The 24630-nt window shown below is 44.7% G+C and overlaps 1 protein-coding gene across 3 annotated transcripts in view; it reads right to left on the bottom strand.

The window, feature by feature from the left end:
* The window catches only part of LOC138528635 (transient receptor potential cation channel subfamily M member 2-like), a 613775-nt gene extending 589352 nt beyond the window's left edge, over positions 1–24423 (bottom strand). For 2 of the 3 annotated variants that reach the window (XM_069640449.1, XM_069640451.1), the window contains exon 1: positions 24167–24422. The gene's annotated coding sequence lies outside the window, so the exon portion shown is untranslated. Of the gene's footprint in view, positions 1–24166 lie in introns of all 3 variants that reach the window. The other variant, XR_011284191.1, reaches the window with a different exon arrangement.
* Between the last annotated feature and the right edge of the window lie 207 nt (positions 24424–24630).

Raw genomic sequence — 24630 nt, 5'->3', positions numbered from 1 at the left:
GGTTTGAAGCAGCAGCCTTCCCTTTGTTCATTGTTAATGCATCTTCTTAAGACCTCTCCAAAGGGCATTTTATAGTTTAAGCTGTCATGTGGTTAAACGGGAACACCCCTAAACAAATGCAAATGTTTTGTCAGGGCAGTCATTTTCTTCAAATGTCGATGGCCCTTTATATTAAAAAGAAAGGTACCTCAATGTTTCCCACATTCCTCGTCTTCCATAGAAAACATCGCTCAGAATTCTGCAGATAGCATCCACATCTTAGTTCATACAATTCCCACATATGTGGCCTCCTGAAGATCTGAAGGCTCTCCATTCTTTGCACTCTTTCTACTCTGGTCTCCGGTCCGCGTCCTCCGAGTCCCTGCACTAATGAAGGGAAAGCCACCCAGAGGTAGACTTTGTTTACTACAGCTGGCTGGCTTTTCCTTCATTAGTGCCGCAAAAGCAAAAGCCAGCACAGGAGGGCCTCCATTTCACAAAATGGCGGCGCCCCTGTGCTTGCTTTTTCGAATTTTGAGCTTGAATAGCTCAAAATTTTACATAGGAAGTTTTAAACCGGAGGATGCTAGTATATTTTTTTTTTATGTGACCTATCTATTTTTTAAATAAAATTTTTTTACTAGACCATCCCTTTAAAGACTTGCTTTTGTCAAACCACATGTGGACTTTTGCCTTTAAAAGAGGGAGTCTTCAACTCCTTTTTGGATTCATCTCTGGACTTCAATCCTTCAAGAAGAACTTGTTGGATCCTGCTAAGAGAGCAATTCTCTAGTTCTATAGCAGTGAGGCGAACGTGGGTGATCCAAGGCAGAGGCAAGCTCTTTCCCCTAATCATCCCCAGGGCACATTGGGGGTGACCTGTTTCTGGAGAAAGATCAGAAACAGGTCAGCTGCAATGATACCCATGGCCTCACTGAAGGATCCCTGCAGGTGTTTGTCAGCCTCTCCTTTGTTTGGAAGAATGAGAACAAGGACTTTGTTTGTCCCTGAGTCCCTGGATCGGGACTCACAGCAACCTGAGAGCCAGATCAGCCAGGATCCCAGTTTTTTAAACTGCTTTGTGACGCATTTCAAGCGTGTTGCACACATTCGGACAACCAGGACCCACCATGGCTTCTTTTGTCACTCTCTTAATCCTCAAACAGCTTGCACAGCAGCATGAAGTCTGTTTGAACGCTGTTAAATCACCAAAAACTACGATACAGTATTATTGACACCTATCTTGCCCTCTGGTCCAACTTTGTGCCATAGAGACTGGCTAGTTCACCTGTAAACCCTTTTTCTCACACAAGACATATCATTTTATAAACATTGTGGGTATTGATTGCCTTTCACCCCTGCTTCATGAAAATTAGTGCATATTTCCTTCCCTTGCATATTTTGTGTTCTTTCCATCGTGGGTGGGGGGCAGTTGTGTAGTACTGTTGTATTTAGTTATATGGTGTGTTTAATTAAAGCATATATATTTTCATAGAACCTTGATTCGACATTCCTTTATTCTGGACTGTTTGGGTTGCTACTGTTTGACATTTACACCCCTCTTGAGAGTATAGCCTTTACTCAGCCCGCGTTACCACAATAGGCAAAGGAGATGTTTCTCTTAGATGTGCCTCTTTCACCTTTATAGTTCGGTCCACTGTTGATTTGCAGAAGTGTGAGGACTGAGCCACTACTTATCCTTGTACTCCTGTGGGCTGAGGTCATCTCCACATAATATCCCTATGTTGTTTTGCCTTACACTCAATCTCAGCTTGATAAGGTGCCCTAACTTCGACCTTAATCGCAATGAAACGTTCCCCTCTCAGTACGCAGTCACTCCCATTCATGATGGCCTGAAAAGGCTCCCTTTGAGCTCTGATAAGTTTATCCTTAATTAGCTAATTGAACTCCCTTTTTGTATCACCTCTGCTTGAGAAAATATGATGTTGCAAATTCCCATATAAAGACCTTGACCATGTCCGAAGCCCACCTATTAATAGACTTCTTAGGGGTGGATGGAATAATAATTGCCAGACTTAAAGGAGACTTAAAGGAGAATGATTTGACAAGAGGTCAGGGGAAAACAAACTAGGGCAGAGAGGCGAGGTGGGCCAGTGAGTGTCGGCAGGAAGATGCATTTGCTTTTAGTGGCGTTGGGCCAAACTGTGAAACACCATCCAATGACGAGGGATGAGAGGCAGCTGATATCCTGTAGAGAAGACAGGTGTGCAGGAAGGAAAGGAGAAGGATATGTGGGTATCATCATTAAAAAGATAGATGATAGGAGAACCTAAATTAGGAAATGAGTTTCTCTATGGAGAAGGGGCAGAGAGGGAGTAGTGTTCCCAGTACTGAGTCTCCCGTCATGAGAGCCAATGGGGAATTAGAGGTTTCAGTGATTCCGGAAATGGAGACGGAATGCCTGTCGAGGAAGAAGGCCATTTAGGGAAAGGCATTGTTTTGGCTTTCAAGTAAGAGGAAAGAGTAGTCAACAGTGTTGAAAGCAGAAGAAAGATCGAGATGGGTGGGGATGCGGAAGAGCTTAGAGTGGTGAGCAGAGGTTAGAATGTCAGAGATATGGGTGAGTGCCATTTCACTGGAGTGACGGATGCAAAACTGGGATTGAAAAGTGTTGCAGAGATTGTTAGTCTCAAGGTAACTAGTGATCCTCTTGAAAACACACGCTCCATGATTTTACCACAGTGGCAGAGAAGGCCTGATAGTTTAGGTCAGCAGGGGGCTTTTTAAGGATGGGCATGATAAAGGTTATATTGAGGAAGCTGAAAATATTCCAATGGCTAGAGAGAGGGTAAAAATGAAAGTGTGACTGGAAATGATTACCAGTTTCTTGATAGTTTGCAGATAAAAAGAGTTCACTAGGGAACACAAAGGATTAGGTCTCGGAAGTATGGGAGCTAACTTGACAGATGGTGAGGGGAGAAGGAGTAAACTCTGGACAAGGTTAGTGAGACGGAGCAGGGAGAAGGAAGGAAGGATGAAGTGGGTGGTTAGGACGCTGTAGATCTTAGAGGTGAGTAGTAAAATGCTTGCGGTGCTGTGGGAATGAAGACGTTACCATCTGTATGTATAAGGCCATCCCATTACGGCACTAGCCGATCATAAGCTGTTGATACCAATTCTACAAGGCTTAGCTCTGCGGCCACCACTGAGACTGGAGTGATGGGTGCTACAACTGCTGGGCAATGGTGTTACCCTACAGTTTTAGGTGAGGGCAGGAAACACTGTGGATAATCAATCAGATCCCCAGAAGTTACAACAATGCTCCCAGGAGACATAAAACGGGAGGCAGAAGCCCAAGTGAACGTGATAACCGTGCTGACAATTCCCAAGTCAATATCATTGGCAGACATTGCTGAAACTCTAGAGGCCTCCGGTTGATCGGTTCTATGGGGGATATTGTAGTCAAATATCTAATTCAGAGTTTGGGTTCGCCCTCTTGTGAGGTATTTGAGATTGCTTTAAAAACTGCTTCATAGATGAAAAAAGATTTTTTATTAGATTTCTCTATCCACAGGGTATAAAAAGAGGATACACATATATGTATTTCTATTGGATACTTGTATTCATTTTTCAAAATTTCCTCAGAATTCAGGTCTCCCTTGTTATTTCTTCTGCTCTTATCTTTTTCATAATTTTACCAGAGTCTTTTTAGAGATAATGGTGATTCGCATCTTTTTTGAGGGGGAGTGAGAGAATTTGATGAGGAAGCCCGACGAGTTTCAGGAAAAAATGTATATCTGCTCGTCTGGGTTTGTTCCTGGAAAGGCGCCACAAAAAGCCTACCAGTTTCAGTGGCACAGGCTAGATAAAGGCCACATTCATCAGGGCTGGGCTGACACTTAAAGGTTGCTGTGTCGACAAATGGGTAAATGGTCGGATAATGCCAGGAGATCCCACCTGCAGATGGAGGGGGAAGAGAGGGACAGAAAAGGCACCATTAATGTTGTTACACAATAGGAAATTGCATGGGTGCTATCATCTAGAAGACTGGGCCTAGGTCTTATCTAGTTACAGGGGTCCCCACGAGTATCTGTGTAGAAGGGAAGATTAGGTATTGCACTTCCCAATGAGACATGGGACATTTGGCATGCTCAAAGATCTGCAAGAAGAGATGGTGATTTAAGTCTTATGGCAGAAGGGGCGAACAACGTAACATTATTTAAAGCAATCAGTTAAAAATTAGAAAGTGCTAGGTTAACAAAGGTCAAATCACATTGAGATGACCCCTGGCAAAATTTAGTCAAAGGGGTCAGAAAATCTGGACCGCACACAATAAATATTCTAAAGGGCATGCCATGCCTCTCGGTGTAAGGATGTTGCATGCTTCTTAAAGGTGTACTAGTTACCCCACGGTTTGCTGAGATTGCCTTGACAAAAAATTATTTCATGTACGAAACTTAATTCTTCAAACAAATATCGGGCACTGCGATGGGTGCGACCTTTGCGCCAAGCCTGGCGAACCTTTAGTGGCGGATTTTGAAGAGAAAACCATCTACCCCACCACTAACCCATGGGGAACACATATAAATTTGTGGAAGAGATACATCGATGATGTCCTGATGATATTCCAAGGCAATGAACAAGAACTAACTATCTTTCTCACCTGGCTTAATGAACAGAATCCTTTTCTCACTTTCTCTGAAACACACAGTAAAACATCTGTTCACTTTTTAGATCTGGATCTGGAGATAAGAAACAATCAAATAAACACCAAGGTATATAACAAAACCACAGACAGAAACTCTCTTTTGAAATATACAAGCTACCACCCATCCAGCCTGAGAAACAATTTACCCTTTGGACAATTCCTTAGGTACCGGAGGAATTGCTCAACGCTGCAGGCTTATGAAGAACAGTCAGGCCAACTGTGCTACAAACATCAGGACCTTGGCGATCCGAAGTGCACGATAAAAAGAGCTAGAAAAAGAGCAAAAAATATCCCACGAGACACCACGTTAGAACAACACCTGAGAGAAAAAGAATAAGAGGAGAAAATAACTGCCATCTTCAGCTTCTCACCATTAACTAATAAAATCAAGAAAGAAGTGATTAAACTGTGGCCGCTCCTGAATGTAGGCGAGTCCAATCTAGAGAGACCAAGATTTGCGATAAAACGAGGCAAGAATCTTCGAGATTCTCTCATCCACACCTACACAGAACCAAGGGACCCCATCACAAATACCTTATGGAACCAGGCAAAACCCACGGCAAATGCGCCATGCGGTTCCTGCAGTGCCTGAGTTCACTCAAAGGACATCATTCAACCATGTAGACAAGGTAAAGACCCCCCTAACTGCCCCACAGATCATCATACATAAAGCAAACAATTGATTTATAACAATATATTTATTAGTTGCAAATTTCCGGCATTTCCGGTTTTGGCAGAGTTTGAGCACAATCTACGTCTGCAGCAGTGTTAATGACAGGTTGGCTCTTGGTCAGCTGGGGAATTAACAAGCCCTGTGGACCATGGGATTCATTGCTCCTACTGAGATTACAACTATATTGGAATTTGAATCTCATTTGCGCTGTCTTTTTCCACGCTACGTTCCCAAAGTTTTGAAGACACACATTGGCACATTCAGGTGAAAAATTTGTTTACTGTTAAATATGTGTAAACATATAGAAGGTAAAAAGGTTTTTTAATTACATCTGGGCACGTTCAGAAAAACACAGATGAACGATCCAGAATCTATGAAACTCAAGGGAATGCTATGTCCTGATGAAGATGGACATCACCTGCATGTCTTGTTAGATGTGTTACTTCCATCGAAACTACTATTTTATAACAGTGCCATGTCATTCACATTTATTATTTGCTTTTTCTTTTTCCATGACACCTTAGTAGTTGACGCACAGCACCCCATAGTTAGATTTTAGTGTGTGTGCTTGACTGTTTATTTTGGAATTCGATATATTTCTTTTTCTAGTTTTTGTTTTGTGTTCCTGATTTGATTACTGAAATGAAATTTTCTCTGTTCGGTTTTCTGGATTTAATATTATTTGGACTGTGTTTTTTTTAATTTATTTATTTTTTATATTAATTTCATTGTTTATATATTTAGTCTGGTCAAAGCGACTGGGGGTCCCCCACTTGAGTGATTCCCTTCACTCACTTGGGGCTCCACCCATGGCATGCCCAGATTAACTCTTAGGTGTCATGCGATTGATTGGCTGGTGACCTATTACAGCAGACATTATTTGATACTAGCAATTTAAACAGTATGCACCTTTTTAGCTAATTGTTAAATATATTTCTGTATATTGTACTAGAGCTTTAGACAAATTTAATACTTTTTTAAGACTTTATTTGCAACTAATAAATATAAATATATTGTTGTAACTCAATTGTTTGCTTTATGTATGATGATCTGTGGGGCAGTTAGGGGGGTCTTTACCTTGTCTACATGGTTGAATGATGTCCTTTGAGTGAACTCCTTTGCCTTTCCGTTGGCTTGACCTCCATGTATTATTGTTTGTTGCTTCCCTTCAGCCAGCGAAGTAGGGGAAACTCATCGTTTGTTTTGCTGTTCCTGCAGTGCCTGTACAGGAACTACCAGAACTACTTCCATTAACATTGGCTGGCACTACCGATGGATTCAGAAAAATTTCACAAATTGTAACAGTAAGAACGTCATATATCTGATCACCTGCCCCTGTGGTAAGCGATATGTGGGCATGACTACTCGGTCTATTAAAATCAGATTGGCCGAACATCGATCATGCATCCGCACCAAAAAATTGACTGCCCCCATGGTCACTCACTTCGTAGAATACGAACATGAAGCGATGGACTTTAAATGGACTATTATTGAAAAAAATCAATGTCCCGAAATGGGGGGGAAACATTCATGACTTACTCTTTAATAGAGAACAATTATGGATTTTCCGTTTTAAAACAGGCCTGAACGAACTAACCAGCTGGCAGACCCTGGCCACCTTGTGACAAGAACCATCAGGGCCGATTTCAGTCTCTCAACCCTGTTTACCATGCTCATATTTATGTTGGTTTACAATGTGTGTAATATTCCACAAATGATTCCGTACGATTGATTGCTGTGTTTCTCATACCACTGTTAACAGTATGTTCTACCTACAATTAACTTTTCTAGCTCTCCTGGCTACCATATAAGTCCTGATGTTCCTCAACCACCAGGAAACCCAGAGGCATGAACCTTCAGGTACTACTCTGAGTCCTAATTAATGCCCTCTTAATAATTAACAGTATGACCCATCACACTTTGTAATTTCTAAATCACGTAACCCACAACCACAGGGTGGCCCGTTAGTATGGTCTGCATCCCCTAACATTGCCCGTACCTTCTGAACGTTAGGCTTGGCTTCCCATGTTTGTTGAACAAGTTTTAGACAACGTTCATTCCCCCTATACTAACTTAATTCGATTTATCCCCTTGTCTGTGGTAATATGCTTAGATACATTTATTAACCACATACAATATGGCCCCCGAGCGTTAACTAGTGGAACAATCGTACTGTTCCTAGCATCAACGTGTATCCACGTAAGATGGCGTGGACTATGAACAAGTCCTCTTTCTTTTTCTGGCCACGCTCGGCGCGGATTGTAGAATGTGCCGAATACACATCATAACAAACGGCCGTATGCCAATTCGCGTAGAGCTGCAAGCAACTCTATACGGACCAGCATCTCCTGCGAGCCGGCCCTTAGTGAATGTTCGACCTATGCGGATAAGGTGAGTTTCACTTGGAGTCGCTGACTACAATAATGGGCGCAAGTGTATTTGCTCATACATCTTGGGCAATCTCTGTGTCTTGGATGCATATTGACACCACTTTATGGACCTTAATAGGACCCTTCCCCTGGGGTAACAAGTACACCTTTAAGAAGCGTGCAAAATCCTAACACCGAGAGGCATGGCATGCCCTTTAGAATATTTATTGTGTGCGGTCCAGATTTTCTGACCCCTTTGACTAAATTTTGCCGGGGGTCATCTCAATGTGATTTGACCTTTGTTAACCTAGCACTTTCTAATTTTTAACTGATTGCTTTAAATAATGTTACGTTGTTCGCTCCTTCAGCCATAAGACTTAAATCACCATCTCTTCTTGCAGATCTTTGAGCATGCCAAATGTCCCATGTCTCATTGGAGAGTGCACTACCTAATCTTCCCTTCTACACAGATACTCGTGGGGACCCCTGTAACTAGGTAAGACCTAGGCCCAGTCTACTAGATGATAGCACCCATGCAATTTCCTATTGTGTAACAACATTAATGGTGCCTTTTCTGTCCCTCTCTTCCCCCTCCATCTGCAGGTGGGATCTCCTGGCATTATCCGACCATTTACCCATTTGTCGAGACAGCAACCTTTAAGTGTCAGCCCAGCCCTGATGAATGTGGCCTTTATCTAGCCTGTGCCACTGAAACCGGTAGGCTTTTTGTGGCGCCTTTCCAGGAACAAACCCAGACGAGCAGATATACATTTTTTCCTGAAACTCGTCGGGCTTCTCATCAAATTCTCTCACACCCCCTCAAAAAAGATGCGAATCACCATTATCTCTAAAAAGACTCTGGTAAAATTATGAAAAAGACAAGAGCAGAAGAAATAACAAGGGAGACCTGAATTCTGAGGAAATTTAAAAAATGAATACAAGTATCCAATAGAAATACATACATGTGTATCCTCTTTTTATACCCTGTGGATAGAGAAATCTAATAAAAATTCTTTTTTCATCTATGACGCAGTTTTTAAAGCAATCTCAAGTACCTCACAAGAGGGCGAACCCAAACTCTGAATTAGATATTTGACTACAATATCCCCCATAGAACCGATCAACCTGAGTCCTCTATTGTGCGAATATATAAGGGAACACTCAGGCATGAGACCCTCTTTTTGGTCCTTTCGTGTCAAATGATTGCTGAAACTCTGACACATCACGCTGGCATGTAGCATGTAGCAGAACCATTGAGAGGTGCAGAATGGCATTCCTTTCTTACAGATCATGCACATTACATACCAGGCACACAAGCGTTGACGCAACGACTATGGCGTGTCGATGGGATTGGAAGCAATCATTCTCGGAGGAACTCCAAAAGTCATTCCACCAGACCTAGTGACGAAGTTGGTGCACATTTCTCACAAAGGGCACCAGAGAGCTAATACCATGAAGGCCCGACAGAGGGAGAAAGTATGGTGTGCATAGTTGTAGAAAGTTGTTGAATCTCTGTTAACAAGCAGAATATGGTGTCAAGCAACATGCCAGGGTTTGTCACTTTCCCCTCTGCTGTTTAACTTGTATCTGCAACCTCTAATGGACATTCTGAAGAATCTTTAGGTTAGACTTTAATTGTATGCCGATGATACCTAGAGTTTTGTGAAGCTGGGTAATTTTAAGGACCCGTTTCTTAAAAGTGGTCAGTGATTGTAGAATGTTGGAAACTGGATATCTCTGAACTGGCTCCAACTTAAATGCTCTGCATGCATTTAAAAATGGATAATGCTGCTAGGTAATCTATGATGATAGCTACCTACAGCCACTGATGGGAAAGGTGCAGCAAAAAAGAAATCACTGCAGGTGTGTTGCTGCAAAACTTGTTCCAATGGCAGCAGTACAGTGCTTTTGTTCCTGGTCTTCTGGCAAAAAGCAACACCTCCATCAGTCTCTCAGGAGGTCCCAATCTTTGTATCTTAACCTCTCAGAAACCAGATGTGAAGGTTCAGGGTTCTGATTTCTGGGTGAAGAAGACAGCCTCCCTCTTGTGAGAGTATGTCCATTCTCTGGAGAAGATGTAAGGGAGGGCAGATTGACATGTCTAGAAGGTCCGGGTACATCGTCCTCCTGGTCCAATCCAGAGAAATTAGGATTATGGACTTCCCGATCTTCCTCAACCTCCTGATGACATGAGGAATGACAGGAACGTATACAGGAGTGGAAATTCCCAGTCCACTACGAACACGTTCCCCAGAGCTCCTCTCTGAGAACATTCCTGACTAATTCCCTGGACCAGAACAGGTCGAATTTCCTGTTAATTCTGGACGTGAACAATTCTACTTGAGGGGTTCCTCAAAGGGTGAAGATCTCTAGAAGGACTTCCTGGACTAATCCCCATTGGGGGAATACTGTTCTCTTCCTGCTCAGAGTATTCACCAGTGTATTCTCTTCTCCGGCTAGGTGAACAGCCAACAGAGAAATCCTGTTCTGTAGATCCCAAAACCAGAGCTGCATTGCCTCCCTGCACAGTGGTAGTGACCCTACACCTTCTGTCTTGTTGAAGTAATGCATGGCCACTGTGGTGTCCGTCATTATCATGATATTCTTCCCCTGTTTGAATGCCAAAAAGGGAATTTGCGCCAATCTGATTGTCCGCAGCTCTAATAGATTTATGTTTAGTCTGGATTCTGATGGAGACCAAACGCAGCTGATTGTAAGATTGCTCATGAGAGCTCCCCGGCCCATGAGGGAAGAATCTGTCACTACTGTTATCTCTGACCAGGGTTGCCAAAAAGGTTCACTATCATCACATTCACCCCGCGGGTGCACTACAGGAATTCCTGTGCGACCATGCCTGGGACCTGAAGAAGGTCCATCATCCTACCCAAGAATTGTTACCATTGGGACCTGAAGGTCCACTATAGGGACCTCATCCTTAGACAGGATTCTGGCACCAGGAAAATGCAGGATGCCATGAGGCTCAGCAACATCAGAAAGTCGAATGCTGGTAGATGTTGGGCGTTCCGAAATATCGTAAACATCTACAAGAAATGATGAGCCCTCATCTCGGGAGGCAAGGCCTTCCCTGAGGAAGAGTCCAGAACTGCTCCAATCAATTGCAGCCTTTGGGAAGGTATCTCCTTGGACTTCTTGAAGTTGAGGGAGAAGCCCAGTTTGTGAGAAGAGTGGCAAGTGCTGTTGAGATGTCCCAATGCCTGTTCGGGAGAACGGGTTCTGATTAGCAAAACCTCTAGGTAGGGAAAGATGGATTCTCTGCCACCAATGCCATCAACTTGGTGAAGACCCTCGGGATGGAGGTCAGCCCAAAAAGCAGAACTCGAAACTGACAGTGGAACTTAAAATTGGGCAATGCTTGGAGGATGCCTCTCCACTGGCTCCTACTCAACCCCAGCAAAACGGTGGTGGCTCTATTTGGCTGAAACATCTTCTACTTGATGATGAGAAGCGTCTGCCCACCCCATGCTATCTAGGCCCTTGCTTGAATTTTGCTCCAAAAATCAAAAATTTAGGCTGCATCTGGCAAGATAATTTAGGACGCGGAAATCAGGTAAGAGTCAAATTTCAATTTGTTTTCTTCTCCATGCACCAACTGCAGCTTGCCCTACCATATGTTCATCTGAAGATCATGCCACTGTTGTGCAGGCACTGGCCAACTCCCAGTTGGACTATGGTAATGGCCTGCTATCTGGTATTCCACGCAAACAACCCAACCGGCTACAAAAGGCACAAAATGCAGCAGTAAGGTTGATCTGTAAAGTCCTGAAATCATCCCCAATGTCTGCCTTTTGCCGCACCCCCAAAATTGACTGTCGGTAGGTGATAGAATTGAGGTTAAGGTCCTCTGCCTGATCGATAAATGGTGCTATATCTGGCTGAAAAATTAATGCAATGCCAACCATCCAGAACACTGAAATCTGTGATAAACATCTGTTGCTTGTCCACCCACCCGTGGTGTATCCAAGGGAGCTAGATGGTTTGCATCATATGGCCTTCAGAGTTCACAAAGAAGGAAAGAATTGTCCAGTCTGTAAATCACTGAAAACATTCCTCTTCCAATAACTAAGTTAGATTGGTGGTGATTGGAATCTGTGTTCATGTCTGAAATAATGGAGCTTATCTCTTTGAACCATCTACGCTTAGGTTAATTCCACTCAGTTTTGCATGTTACAAATACATCAATCAATCAATCAATCAATCAGTCAATCAATCAATCACCTATGCCCACCACCCATTGAATCAACGGTCAGGGTGATGGCCCCATGGCAAGCAGTGAGCATGGACTTTGGGACCATACTACACAAAAGGCACTTTGTTGTTTCATCCCTCTACATCTGCGGTAACGGTTCAACACATACTTGAAAAAGTAGTTGCCATGCACGGCCTACCACAGATGTTGAAGACGGACAGGGGGGCAGTGATTTAATAGCAAAGGTTTTGATGAGTCAGAGCTCAACGCATCACCCCATGATGGTGACGTAGAACGCGGCATGTGTACCCCTAATAAGGTGTTCCGCATTGCACTTGATTAAGGAAATTACATGGATATTGCACTAATCACATTTCTAATGGCATACAGAACAACACCATACACAACCTCTCGGGTGGCCTTCTCACAGATTCACCTGTGCAGTACTCAGGTGGACGATGAGGTTCTAATGAAGACACCTCTTCACAAGATGAGCCTACCTCATGAATCAACACTGTGAACAGTAAACAAAACCAAAGGAACGGTGGTAACGGTTACTACAGAAAACTGCACCTCATTCCGGCGATTACTATAAAGACTGGAGGGGTATCTGTACTTCGCCCACTATATGGTTGGGTTAGATGCACAGAGCACCCCAGCCAAGGCTCTCTAATGGTAGCTATGGATGAGCAACCAAGGCTGAGACTCAAAGGAGGTGATCCAGGCTGGTTCTTAGGTACAGTGTGAGCCCAAGCCCCCACAACGGAATGTCCACACACTATGGTAGGTGAATCTCTATGAAATGGGTGGCTAGAGTTCTGAATCTCTATCATACTCTGGTTCTCTCTAGGCTGGACTATTGCAACAGCCTCTTTCTAAATCTGCCTGCTTCTGCTCTCTGCCCTCTGCAACTCATCCAGAACAGGACTGCGAGACTTGTCCTTGGCCTCAAGCCCAGGGACCGTATCTCTCCAGGACTGAAATCACTACACTGGCTCCCAGTGGCTGCGAGGATTAAGTTCAAAACCCTCTATGTCGTCCACAAGGCCTTCTGGGACTTGGGGCCTCAATATCTTCAACGCTCTCACCCTAAATATCTTCCTTCTCGAGCTCTCTGCTCATCTGCCTCCAACTCCCTCAAGGTCAGTCGCTTCTCCAAGCAGCAAGTTGGTGGTAAATCTCTTTCTTCGGCTGGTGCCTCCCTCTGGAACAGCCTCCCTACCTCCCTTAAACTTGAGGAGAACCATCTCCGGTTCCGGAAGCACCTCAAAGCCTTTCTCTTTGCGTCTGCTTTTTCTCCTCCTCTCCTCTGCTGACTTTCTGGCTGTTACCGGAACAGCACTGGACACCCTCTGATCTCGGGCCAAGGCCCCCCCCCACCGCCAGCATCACACACCTGCACTGCCCTCCCATCAACCCCCACACTTGGGGACTGTTCCTGTATCCCTACCGTCCCCCCTACCAGCCCTTGACACCTGATGTCTGCACTTACTCTTGCACTTGCCACATGCTGGCCGTTACTTACTGTTTATCTATTCCCATGTACTGCACTGTTCCCTGCCCCCTTCCCACGCACTTGCGTGATCTGAATGACACCTGGCCTGTCTGTCCTCCCTCTGTTCCCCTCCCTTGCCGCGTCGCGCCTTGAAACACTTGGGTATAGGCGTGCTATAAATGCCAGATCATATTTCATAACACAGTCCTTTTATTAAAGGATACACGCCAGGTAGATATATACAAATAAATACGCCTCCCTTTGTACTAGAAATGTAGGTAGGTAACTTTAATTTAATATATATATATATATATATATAGTGAGAAGCCTGAAGATATTCTCACTCCTACTCCCCTGGGATCCTCTGCACAGGTGGCTTGGGAACGGCCATCACTTTTGCAACCCGACCCTGGGAGTTGAGAAGCAAGGGAGGATCACCTGAGCAGAGGGTCCCTGGGGATGGGGAATAGTTGCTCTCAGGCGAGACGTGGTATTCCACATTTCCCTTCCAGGAAGAAACCCCTATCCCAGAGCCAGTTATGGGATATTGTTCCTCATGTCCCCTTGTCCAAGAAAAGGACAGGAGATATCAACAGTCCAGAAGTATCAAAAGGAGAAGGAAAAGGAAAAGGACTGGGAGTGGGGTGCCCTTGGGCAAGACATGGTATTCCTCTTCTCCCATTGACAACCAACCTAACCCTCCCCCGAACTTTATGGGCTATTATAAGCCAACCCCATCATTTCCCCACATGTGACACTTGACAGTACTGAAACGAGGAAGAGGAGACAGAGTAATGCACACCAGACCATTTCAGCACTTTAGTACTGGGACGATGAAGATGCCTGTAAAGTGTAGCGAAGGTCAGACATGTCCTCTTAATCAGTGTCAGCAAATCCCATTGGAAGTACACATCTTCAACCTGTTAAAAGGTTACAGGTGTATAAAATCAGGCAGGATGTGCAGGCAATAGACAGACAGGGAGATATGTGGGAAGGAGACCAACAGGACACCCGTGTTTGGAGGAAGAAGTGGTGGTGGGACCTGTGGTACAGCCACATGACAGCCCAAAGTCCAGTGTGCAGGAGCAGGAGCCCCTGCGACAAGAGCCTTGCAGCAAGAGCTGCAGAAGCATTGAAGGGAGTGGGACGCTGTCCATATCCAGTCTGAGGCAGTGGGGCAGAGACAAGTCCCTGAATGAGAGCAGGGCTCGTACCAGTGTGCCCACTGACCAGCAAAGCTTGAAAAGAAAGCGTGAGCTGCCGGGGAACATCGCTGCAGACCGTGAGTGTCAGTGGAGGCACTCGGCAGCCGGGGAGCATTCCTAGCGGGTGGCAAAGCAGCAATAAATTACCGAACGGAAGGAAAACTTACAATTAAAGCAGCTAGATGCGTATGGAACACTGAAGGGAAATTGAAATTAAGCATATTGAACATGTATTACAAAACGAGCTGAATGAAACTTAACCATTGAGCATGTTGCATATCTGGTAAATACCGAGCAATTAAGCTTGTGGAATATAAAACTAAAGGAAGCTTTATGTGCAAAGCAAATGATAAAAGACTACAAAAGGGAAAGTGCCTATGTAACAACAACATTTAGGAAACTACATTAGTATGAAAGAGGGCCATAAAAGGAGGCACAGAAGTAAGACCACCACAAAGTGAATGTCATGAACAATTGCAGTGCGACAAGGCCAAAGAATGGTGAAAGGTGTGTGAAATACTCTGTCAGAGCCAGGTGGATGCCAAGGAGATACCAGAGAAGTGTGAATATTATACACAAAGCCAAGAGGACACAAGGAGAAGGATCCTGGTTACGCGACCTGTGGTGGGTGGACCATGTGGTCTGACAACTGTGCCTAGACCAGTGAGCCCTGAACTGCGAGAACCAAAAGACATTGTGGCACAATACTAAAAAGGGGCACTGCCAGTGAATGGATGACTCAATCCAAAAATATGGTCAGCTGACCTTATGTTGTGTTGACCTTGTTGTTTGAAAGATTGAATTAACTATAACTGGTAGAGTTGAAGTCATGGGGAAGGAAGCTGGGAGATGTGGGTCATTATACCTGTTGTCTTGGGGCAAAGCTTCAAGACCATTTTCCTTTGAACTACATTGCTTGGAACTTGGGGAAGGGAAGCCTGAGGATTGTGTGGAACTGTATTATGTTGAGTGGACGAAAGGTAATTCTAAGACTTGTGGAACTTCTTGAACAACACAAACCTCAGGATGGATTCTGGCAACCTGGACATGAACACTGAACTGGACTGCGGAACCTCACCAAGTCTGGATCGCCGGGACATCTTCTTTGAATTTTGGTGATGGGAAACCCAACGCCAGACACACCTCATCAGGCAGTGCCCCTGGGCCTTCTCTGGCATGGAAAAGTGGGCAGATGTCATGGCAGGGATGCCCCTTGAAGGATTCTTCTTTAATTTGGAACTTTCACAGCTCTGGGTGTTAAGCAGCACTATGCCAGGGTCCCCCTCTTCTGGGCAATGCTCAGCAACTTGGCTTCCAGTGGTCCCAAATGCGCTTCCCGGACCCTGGGAGACACAGATGGAATCCAGGGCTTCAAAATGTCCAGGCACGCCTCCTCTGGACCCATGGAGATCCCTTCTCCATACAGCAGGCAGACAGGACTGGGTTCAGGTCACTTCGGGTGAAGAGCAGCAGTTGCCCGATGTTATCTCATAGCTATTAGAAGATGTCGCATTTCCAGGTCCACTCTGGTTCAATCCTTGAGTCAGCAGAGCAGCTTTTGGTTTGCTTGAAGATTTGCAGTCACAGGCTTCTTCCTCCAGCTGGACTCCAGGATGCAAGCTTAAGATGACTTCAGCTTCTGCTTCAGGTTTCTTGTTTCAGCTTCTGACAAGGAGGTGGGGGTGAGGCCCCCCGTTATACAAAATGCTCCCCATTCACTCAGGCTGAGCAAGGCTCAGCCAGCCAATCCCACTGAAATACATTCATGCAGGCAGCACCCAAAAAGGTATTCAAGTCATTCACCAGAAACCAGACACCCACAACACAGGATGTGGATTGGGGGGCTACTTCCCAGCCTTTCAGTGCGTTACACTGCATTCATTCCAGTTTCAGTCAGGACGGGCTCAGGCATTGTGTCAAACAATCAAAACCTGACACCACAACACAGAATTCATATTGGCTACTCACTCCATTCATGCAAGCTCCAGCCCAAGGATGTACCCAACAACAAGAGGACAATTTTAACACCTTTATTTAAAAAATCTAATCTGGATCCCTTGGTCCTCCAGAACTACCGACCAATTGCAGGGATTCCATGGCCGGGGAAAGTCCTGGAGAAAGTGGTTACCCACCAGCTTCACGTTTTTGTGGAATAAGGGTCACTTCTTGACCCCTTTCAATTGGGTTTTTGACCCAAGTTCGGCAATGAGACAGCCTTGTTAGCGGTTCTGGATGAGCTTCTGGAAGTTGCTGACCAGGGTGAGCTCTCACTTCTGGTAATGCTAGACCTGTCCGCCGCCTTCGATACGGTCAATCATACCACCTTGCTTGACCGGCTGAATACGGTTGGCAGAATATCAGAGCATACCATCAAATGCTTCAAATAATTCCTGGAGAATCGGCAATAACAAACTTGGAGGTTTCACCTCGGACACCCTTACCATGGGATGTAGTGTACCAGAGGGGTACTCTCTGTCACCACTACTTTTCAATCTATACCTTCAACCGTTGATGGGGATCTTGAGGCGTCATGGGATGAGTTACCATTCCTATGCTGATGACACCCAGATCCTCATCAAAATCGGCAACTTTGAGGAAACCTTTAATAGGGTTAAGCACTGCCTGGAAGAAGTCAGTGAGTGGATGTCTACTGGCCAGCTGCAATTGAATAAATCCAGAAAAAACAGAGTTTATCCTGTTCGGACCTAGACATCTACTCACAGCCTTCAAAGAACAGCCAGTGCCCAACCGCTTGGTCGTAAAGTTAAGCGGTGCCTCTAAGGTAAAGAACCTGGGATGTATTTGGCAGGACAACTTGGGCAGTGAAGGCCAAGTTGGAGCCAAGGTACAGGCAATTTTCTATTCGCTGAGACTACTTCGGCAGGTCTTGCCATACATCCCAGAAGAAGATCATGCAACAGTGGTTGGGGCTTTGACCAATGCGCATCTGGACTACTGCAACAGTCTGTTGATGGGCATTCCAGCAAAATAACTTTATAGGCTTCAAAAGGCCCAGGACGCAGCGGTTAGATTGGTCTGTAGGCTGAGTAAATCAGCCCATGTATCGTCTTACTGCCGAGCACTTCATTAGCTGGCAGTGGAAGAGCGTATCAACTTTACAGTGGCATGTCTTATATTCAAATGCCTAAATGGATCGGCTCTGGGCTACCTGAGGGACAAGATTAGCCGCTACCAGCATTCCCGGTGCCTACATTCAAAAGACCAATTACTATTGAGTGTCCCCTCATTTGTCTTTGTATCAAGGGGGGATAGAAGATTTGCTGTCTCCTGCCCAAAGCTCTGAAATAGTATTCCTAGAGAGATCAGGGCTTTGGACACTGTTTATCAATTTCCATAGGGCTCTAAAAAGTTCCTTTTCAGATAACTGAATATCATCATGTTATGACAAGAACTTCTGCTTCAAATTAGAGTTTGGCTACAATCTGTCTGGTCAACTTTCTTTCAACTTCCAGCTGCGCCACTTTACGGTTTAGTCCGTCACGAGAGCGATATAAATACTCAAAATCAAAATCAAATCAAAATCAAACAGTCCCTTGGAAGGCTCCAGCCATTCTGGCAGGAGGCAGCCCCGAGGCCATATATGGTCCTTCCACCTAAAAGCCATTAAGGGGAAGGGAACAGAGCTCAGGACTTTGAGAAACAAGGGGGTAAGGCAAAGTAAACCAAGAGGCCACCAGTGGCCTTCTTGCCTTTGTGTAGGAATCCATTTATTCCTATGGCAGGTCATGGGTATTCCAAAAATGGGGTATAAGGAGGGCCACTGTCAAACCAGTATGTAACTACCACCAGCCCAAACTCTGCTCTGTGGGCAACACAAATGAGCCCTAAAACATACACCAGGGGTACAAAGGTGTACCCCTACCCATGGGTTCCCTAAGGTATCCCATGGGTACTGTTTACTAAAAGGTAAGGATGAAGAGCTGCACTGCCAAGGGTCCAAACTGGACTTCTGTGCAGAGAAGATACCAACAGAGAAGTGTCAGGACAAGGGTGAGGAGGCCTTATCCCTCCTAAAGCATTTCCAGCATCACAATTAGCACATCAGACACAGACGAGAGAATGACTGAGTACGAAACAGAAAGGGATAGATAGCATGGCAATCTAATGGGTGCCAGGGACAGTGCAGAGAACAAAGATATCATGAGAGGTGACAAAGACATGCTACCTCAACTCAACGACAATGAGGGAGCCCCTCTGGCCAGATATCCCCGAAGAGACAGCAGAAAGGTGCCTGCCAGACTTACAGACTGTATAATAGAGATGTGAGACGATGCCCAAGAGCGAAACTGTGATCAACTACATTAAGGGACTAAGGAAGGACTCTGAGCGGAACAAGTTATAGCCATAGATGTTAATGTTTGTTCATTTATAGTGACGGAGGGATGTTGTAACGTAATGCTGCATGTCGTGCGAGCCACACGCGAACATGACGCAGTGAGAGAATAAAAGAAAACCTACCTTCTGCGGAAGTACTAGTTATACCTGCATCCTCTGATTGAGTGTATCAATTCCGATGGGTGTACCACATCAGCTCTCGATCAAGAGAGCATATAACGGTCCTTCACCCTCAGGCCACCCTCTACGTATGCTGTGGCAGAGTAACATGACTCCCTTGGTGACAGCGGCACTGGCAGCTAGGGTGTGATGGCCTGGAGCGACATGTTTGCACCAAGGAAAAGAAGATGGGTCTGGTCACTCAGGCCACACCATGTCTATGTTGCACAAGAGTGCCAGCACTTCATTAGTGACAGTGGCACTAGCAGACAGTGTGTGCTGGCCTGGAGCAGCAGGTTAACCCTGAGGAAAAGAGGATGGAGATTGCCTCTCAGGCCACACCCTGTCTTTACTAGGAAATGTAGGGATGTGAGCATTAGTGTGATCCACACCTGGTTTTCAGCAAAACAACAGGAGACATTCTGAAGGTGCTGACCTGAATCCCATCCATGACCCACGACAACTGAGACACCTAGAACATTTGGCATGGACGTTTGAAAGACAACTTTAAGAGATCAATATAGACATGTGTCTGGTCATTTGACACCTTTTCAAACATAATCTTAGATAACCAGCATTCATCTGTGTTGACAAGACCCTCCTTTGGAACAAATTGTTTAATTGGGGCATTCCAGGAGGGTTACTGAATATCTTGATTACACACCTCTGTTCAAGTGCACTTAACCATGTCAGGAAACCTTACAAAGGAAATATATTCATTATTAGGGTTGAGGCAGGTCTGTGTATTGGCGCTCTGCATCTTCTACTTATATTTAACTGCTTAGATGCCACTAGGTCCTTTCCCCCAAGAATCGGACACTTAAGAACGCTAATCTTTACAGATGGCATTATGATTTTTGATTCAACACCTATTGGCTTGGAACGCTCTATATTAAGATTAGAGATGTTCAAAAGAGAAAACAGTCTGAATATTAATGCAGGAACATGTGTCTGTGATGATTTGTAGAAACAACAAGAAACCCATCAAGTTTAAGTAGTGCTTAAACAAACGTCTTTTGTAAACCACAGATCGATTTGCTTACTCTGGGTTTCTGTTGTACTTCGAAAGAAGACCTAAACAAATCTTGGCAAGACTAAAAGCTAAACTAGTTCACCTAGTTGCCCAAATGAGAATAATTTACATTAATAATTGTGCGATTAAACCGCTACAAAACAATTATAAGGGACAAAATAATTCCAACTTTGCTGTATGGATTTGAGGTCCTAAAGATCCCATGGAAGTCTTCCCAAGATATATTGGAAGGCTACTTATGGAAAATAACTCTATACCTTCCCCTCTGCCTACCGATGACTTTAATACGAATCGAATTGGTCCTCCAATCTCTTGATTCCATCATACTGTACAAGAGGCCGATGCTATTTCACTTTTTTTTTTGTACTCCAAATAGCTGTACACAAGAGTTTCAGTACAATCAAAAGGAAGATTGATTCAATTACAAACATTTTCAAGCAGAGAATTAAGACTGGAGAAGATAGTTCCTTAGAGAAGTACGGAAGGAAGAGTAGGAAGTAGTACAACGGTGGGGGAAAGGGAGAGAGTTCCGGTGGTAAGGGGCAAGAAGAGAAAACGAACGGAATCAGGATTGGGCATGTGGAAGGCGAGGGACAAATAATAGAAATTGAGATTGAAAGCAAGGGAGTGAGTGGGGACACAGAAGTAGACCAAAAATGACAAATAACTGGGAGCAAGACCATAAAGGGATTTGAACATAATACAAAGAAAATTAAATTTGAGCCGAGAGGAGAAAGAAAGCCAGCCAAGCGAAGACAGAGATTGAGAAATGGAATCACAGTGGGGTAGCTGCTAGAGAAGGCGAATAGAAGCATTGAAGATGGACTTAACAGGGGGCAAGTGAAAAAAAGGAAGACCGAAAAGAATAGGAGTACAGTAAACAAGGTGAGAAAAATAAGAGATGAGATCAGGAGTTTGATAGCGCCGAAAGTCCGAAAAGAACAAACTTTGCAAATATTAACGAGATGGATGCGACGAGAACGGGGAATATTAGAAATTTGAAGGGAAAAGGATAAGTCTGTGTCAAGGTAGAGGCCAAGATTACGAGCAGTGTTGGAAAGAGAAAAAGAATAAGAAAGGAAAAACACAGAGGAGGGAGGGGAAGGGGGAACAGTGCTGCAAGGAAGACGACAACTTCAGTTGTAAATGAGTTCAGGACAAGGAAGTGGTCTGACATCCAGGACTTTCGTGGGTAGCCAGAGTAAATGAATAGTAGGAGAGAAAAGGTTGTGTGTCATTGACGTATAAGTGGTGACAAATCCCAAATGATGAGATCATTGCAGCAAGAGGAGAAGTGTAAAGAGAGAAGAGAAAAAGGCCAAAACAGAGCCTTGGGTGACACCACGAAGAAGAAGAAATGTTTCAGAGGAGGAACCAGCCCAGGAAACAGAGTAAGTTACAGAGATAAGGACGAAACCAAACAAGGACACAGTGTGATCAAAAGTGTCAAATGCAGCGGACAAGTCTAAAAGCATAAGAAGAGAAGAGTGCTTGGTGTAACGGGCAGAGAGCAAGGAATCGCAAACAGAGAGAAGAGCAGTTTCAGTTGAGTGACAGGGACGGAAGCCAGACGGGAGAGAAGGAAGGATACAATTATCATTAACAAAGGTTGAAACCTGAGTATAGATTAATAGTTCAAGCAATTTCGAGAATTAGGGAAGAAGAGAAATTGGATGGAAATTGGAAGGAAGAGAGGGGTCAAGAGATGGTTCTTGGGAATAGGGAGAATAAAAGCAGGCTTATAGCAAGAAGGAAAGATTGATGTGAAATAAGAGGTATTAAGGAGAGTGGTAATTTAGAAAACAAGAGAAGGATACACTTTGGGTATTAGAGAAGAGGGAATAGGATCAGAAGTTGAACCCGTGGGATGGGAGCGAGTCAGAAGAGATGAGGTCTACAAGTTAGTAATGGTGGAAAAGGAAGAGATTAAGAAGGTGGCGATGAAAAAGCAGAGGAAAAGGATGGTAGAATATTAGCAGCACGAAGAGAAGCAACTTTAGTAGAAACATACATTGCAAAATCAGAAGCAGTTAGAGTAGAATGGAGGGAATTATCAGGGGTAGGAGGTATAAGTAGATGAGAAAGAGATTGAAAAAGACACCTGGGGTGATCCTGAACCACCCAAAAGAGCACTGTATGAAGATTTGAAATGTGCCTGTCTGGCAGGCATAGCACCCCTAATACCTAAAATGCACATGGACTGCCTGACAACCTTAGATTATATAGGTTCCAATCCCAACCAGACTAAACTAAAGTTACCCGGTGGGACTAGTCCATCCAACATGAACAATTATCGAAGTACAAGGTTTACGATCGTTATAAATACATCATTAGAGGATTAGAAAACACTGACTATCTTTCCTTATCAAAGAATACAGACAACTTTCTTGAGGTTTTGTTTAAATATTCTGTGCACATTGGACGTCTGGGGCCACCGTAGAGGAATTGCATACTGTCTTAGAACCTGTCAGCTTTGCAAGAATAAAAAGGAAAATTGGAGACACCTCTTACTTAAATGTTCAGAGCCCAATCCTTAAAATTTGTTGGCTGGACAAAATATTCTTCTAGTGTTGTTATTAGTAACAACAAACTACTAAGGATCCACCTCCTAGCCGGTACTCATAAGTCTATCCTCATATCTCTTGTACATCTAACTGAGGAGGTTCCCCGCTGGTGGCACTCAAACTGCTTCTGGTACCCATCCTCATCCCCCAGAACGAGGAAAGGGGTGCTTTTTCGATGTGTAAAACATGGAGATCTGCCCCCTCGAAATCCTAACCAAAGGGTTGTTTTTTTACTTAATGCAGGTTGGCACTAATGAGGGTGTTGAAGTAACGAAGACAAGCTGTGGTTAAAGCCATGCCTGGGCTTCACAGGCCCCCAGGTCATTCCCCAAGTCTGTTTCTTTGATGTCATATCATTTGTTATTTGCCTGGGGAAGACACCTGTGAATTGGAGAGTGCTAGTGGCCGCTTTCCCTGATGAGTCCCAGCTCACTGGGAAGGGGCCATAAGCATTCCAAAGCCCCTCATTCTGCCTATTCTCCACAGTAAGTGGGTGCACCGCATGAGCCTGGAACAGTGTAATGCATGCACACCTGCACGTTCTATTCAGAAGGTGCTTGTGTAAAAGAATTCTGTGATGTGAAGACAAGTAGGGCAGGGCACTCCGATGACTGTCTTATTTATTTATTAATTTATTTTGTCATTTGTATAGTGCACAAAACCCAGAGGTATCTAGGCGCTTTAGCTTAAGAAGTTGGTTACAGTGGTTACTTACAGAGGTCAAAATGTACAGTCATTGCATGATTCGCTCGCTTACATTGGTTACAGGACACTTGCATAGGGGAACGTCGCCTCTTGGTATGGGGTGCTGCATAAAATCATGCAGTTGCAGGTAGGTAAAAAGCGGCAAGTGCAGGTCGGACATATTCAAGCATCGGGGTGTTGTCATTGTGTGCGGACGCCTTGATTTCGAGAGCAGGGGGTGTTTAAAATGAATGTTGAAAACAAGGAAAGTGGGTGTTTTAAAAAAAATGGGGACTAGCGTGGGTACAACTCTAGACTTAGTGCCACCACAGAGGGAGAGTCACACAGCATGTTAGGCGAATCATCAGAAAGGGTCACCAGTGAGTTACCCACATTAAAGGAAGACATCTCGCCTACGCGACAACTGACAAGATTGCATCGCAATTGGAATGCAATTTATATTAGGGTGATTTTTCTTCCTCCCTCTTTTCTTTCCCTTTGTTTCATAAGGAATGGTTTTTGAATTGTACTCAATTATATTTTGGACTAAATGTTTACGGTTTTGTAAACCAAAGCACATAAATAAATAAACAATGCATATAAACCCAGACAAATGTGCAAGTAAGACCCCCTTTCACGCATGGCGAATGCAGCATGGCGTAAACACAGGCAGGTGAATTCAGGCGGCGCATGCAGCAATGCAGCCATCACAAGCAAGGACCTCTGGAGATCAAGGAATGAAGCGAGCTCTGCTCTCCGTGCAGTGGACTCACCCGCCAATGAAAGATGCAGCTCAGCGTACAGGTCATTATTGTCTTCCACCGGCCCTGGAAAGCACTTCACGGATGCATTGACACATCGACCTCAGGATGTTAAAACGATGATGCTGGCAGGAGCTTCTGCTCTATAAGAGCCATCCCCAGCTTATAGGCGTCGTCCTCTCCCAGCAGCCAATCCTCCACTGCTGCAGAGTCATCTGCCGCCCATCAGCTGCCCTGGTCACACACTGTGTCCTCTCCCAGCAGCAGCGTCCAGTGCTGCAGCGGCAGCTGCACTCAGCATGCCCAGCACACACGCTGCATCCTCTCCCAGCAGCCAATCCTCCACTGCTGCAGAGTCACCTGCCGCCCATCAGCTGCCCTGGTCACACGCTGTGTCCTCTCCCAGCAGCAGCGTCCAGTGCTGCAGCGGCAGCTGCACTCAGCATGCCCAGCACACACGCTGCATCCTCTCCCAG

This window comes from Ambystoma mexicanum, chromosome 7q (assembly GCF_040938575.1).
Source record: "Ambystoma mexicanum isolate Mex_15411 chromosome 7q, UKY_AmexF1_1, whole genome shotgun sequence".
Classification (NCBI taxonomy): Eukaryota; Metazoa; Chordata; class Amphibia; order Caudata; family Ambystomatidae; genus Ambystoma; species Ambystoma mexicanum.
This window is presented reverse-complemented; position numbering and strand designations above follow the sequence as displayed.